This window comes from Hemicordylus capensis, chromosome 4, assembly GCF_027244095.1.
Source record: "Hemicordylus capensis ecotype Gifberg chromosome 4, rHemCap1.1.pri, whole genome shotgun sequence".
Lineage (NCBI taxonomy): Eukaryota > Metazoa > Chordata > Lepidosauria > Squamata > Cordylidae > Hemicordylus > Hemicordylus capensis.
Window position 1 is genome coordinate 78,758,954 of NC_069660.1, and position 3,275 is coordinate 78,762,228.

Below are 3,275 nucleotides of genomic sequence, written 5' to 3' on the forward strand. Positions count from 1 at the left end.
ACAGATACGCTGCGCATGGCCCAGCTAGTACGATGCTAATTTTTCTACAGCTTTTTATTTATTTATTTTATTTGTACATTTTGTAACATCTAATAGATTTTGGCTTGAGTGAGCTCACCTTCCCTCAACATATTAATTTATGGCACAGAGAAAGACAACAAATCTTTCCCTCTCCCCATCACCACCACCATATATACATTACCTTGGGAGCCATACAACAGGTTACAGATTTCTTTCTTCTTAGGTCATAGCTCCCCATTTGGGTACTGCTGCCAATATATTATATTACCCACATCTTTTCCCCCAAACCACACACATTAGTAGGGGCCAATTTCTAAAGTGATATCAATGCTGTTGTGGATACTGAACATAAGAAGAGCCCTGCCAGATCAGGCCCAAGGCCCATCTAGTCCAGCATCCTGTTTCTCACAGTGGCCCACCAGATGCCGCTGTGGAGTTGAGGGCATGCCCCCTCTTCTGCTGCTACTCCCCTGCAACTGGTATTCAGAGGCATCCTGCCTCTGAGGCTGGAGGTGGCCTACAACCCTCCAGCTAGTAGCCGTTGATAGCCCTCTCCTCCATGAAGTTATCCAAACCTCTCTTTAAAGCCATCCAGGTTGTTGGCTGTCGCCACATCTCATGGCAGAGAATTCCACAAGTTGATTATGTGTTGTGTGAAAAAGTACTTCTGTTTGTTGGTCCTAAATTTCCTGGCAATCAATTTCATGGGATGACCCCTAGTTCTAGTGTTATGTGAGAGGGAGAAAAATTTCTCTCTATCCACTTTCTCCACACCATGCATGATTTTATAGACCTCTATCAGATCTCACCGCAGTAATCTTTTTTCTAAACTAAATAGCCCCAGGTGTTGTAGCCTAGCCTCATAAGAAAGGTGCTCTAGGCCCCTGATCATCTTGGTTGTCCTCTTCTGCACCTTTTCCAGTTCTACAATGTCCTTTTTTAGATGTGGTGACCAGAATTGTACGCAGTACTCCAGGTGTGGCCGCACCATAGTTTTGTATAAGGGCATTATAATATTAGCCATTTTATTTTCAATCCCCTTCCTAATGATCCCTAGCATGGTATTGGCCTTTTCACAGCTGCCACACATTGAGTCAACACTTACAACGAGCTGTCAACCATGACCCCAAGATCCCTCTCCTGGTCAGTCACCGACAGCTCAGATCCCATCAAGTATACTTGAAGTTGGGGTTTTTTGTCTCAGTGTGCCCCACTTTATACTTGCCAACATTGAACTGCATTTGTCATTACACTGCCCAGAGCCTCTGGATGGGGCGGTTTATAAATGAAATAAATAAATAAATAAAATTATGTTGCCCACGCACCCAGTTTAGAGAGATCCTTTTGGAGCTCCTCACAATCCATTTTGGATTTCACTACCCGTACCCTAAATAGTTTGGACCACCTTAAGTGGCGCATCGGGGAAATGCTTGACTAACAAGCAGAAGGTTACTGGTTCAAATCCCTGCTGGTATGTTTCCCAAACTATAGGAGACACTTATATCGGGCAGCAGCGATATAGGAAGATGCTGAAAGGCATCATCTCATACTGTGCGGGAGATGGCAATGGTAAACCCCTCCTGTATTCTACCAAAGAAAACCACAGGGCTCTGTGGGCACTAGGAGTCGAAATTGACTTGACAGCACACTTTACCTTTGAATAGTTTGGTATTATCTGCAGATTTGGCCACCTCACTGCTTACCCCTACTTCTAGATCATATATGAATAAATTAAAAAGCATCGGTCCCAGTACAGATCCCTGGGGGACCCCACTTCTTACTTCCCTCCATTGTGAAAACTCTCCATTCATACCTACCCTCTGTTTTCTGTCCTTCAACCAGTTAGCAATCCACACATGTACTTGTTTCCTTATACCATGACCGCTAAGTTTCCTCAGGAGTCTTTGATGAGGAACTTTGTCGAAAGCTTTTTGGAAGTCTAGGTATACTATGTCATGTCAACTGGATCGCTTGATCCACACACTTGTTGACACTCTCAAAGAACTCAAAAAGATTTGTGAGGCAAGATTTACCTTTGCAGAAGGAATGCTGGTTCAGCAGGGCCTGTTCTTCTATGTGCTTTACAATTTTATCCTTGAGAATGCTTTTCATCCATTTGCCTGGAACAGACATTAAGCTAACCAGCCTGTAATTTCACGAATCGCCCCTGGATCCTTTTTGAAAATCCATGTTACATTTTCCTACTTTCCAGTCCTCCGGTACAGAGCCTGTACTATATATGTTTGCAAGGAAGTCAGCAATTTCACATTTGAGTTATTTAAGGACTCCTGGATGGATGCCGTCTGGCCCTAGCGAGTTGCTAGTTTTCAATTTTCCCAAACAGTTAGAACATCAACTCTTGTCACTTCTATCTGACTCTGTTCTTTAGCCTCTGTCCCTGAAAAGCCTGGTTCAGGAACAGGTATATGCTCAGTATCCTGTGCCATGAACACAGGGAACATAGGAAGCTGCCATAAACTGAGTCAGACCATTGTTCTATCTAGCTCAGAATTGTACACAGACTGGCAGTGGCTTCTCCAAGGTTTCAGGCAGGAATCTCTCACAGCCCTATCTTGGAGAAGCCAGGGAAGGAACTTGAAACCTTCTGCTCTTCCCAGAGTGGCTCCATCCCCTGAGGGGAATATCTTATAGTGCTCACATGTGGTCTCCCATTCATATGCAACCAGAGCAGAGACTGCTTAGCTAAGGGAACAAGTCATGCTTGCTACCACAAGACTAGCTCTCTTCTCTTGAAGACAGATGCAAAGAACTCATTTAGCTTCTCTGCAACTTCCATACCCTCCTTAATAATCCCTTTCACTCCCTCACTGTCTAATGACTGAGAGTTATTTTTGTTAGCATTAAGAGGCAGAGCCTTAGAATAAATTGCCTTCTTGTTTTCTTTTGGATGCTGAGGGGTGGGTGATCCTTCCTTTTGGAAAGGCATTAGATATAATCTCCTTCCTACCTCTACCAATTCTGTGATTCTATGAAAATCTGACTATGGCTTGAGTGAGTTATTTATTTTTTAAATGTATAACCCCCTCACCTTTTTTCAAGAAAAGGCACTCAAGATGACTTATAATATAAAAATAGATATTATTCATATAAAATACATCATCTGTAACAATTCATAAAATCAAAGAAATAGAGAAAATAATAATAGTAAACAGCTGGAAATCTCTCTAAAATCTAATCATATCCTTTTAAAAGCAGTACATTCTTTTTTTTAACCCTCCTTTTAGACAGGAGTT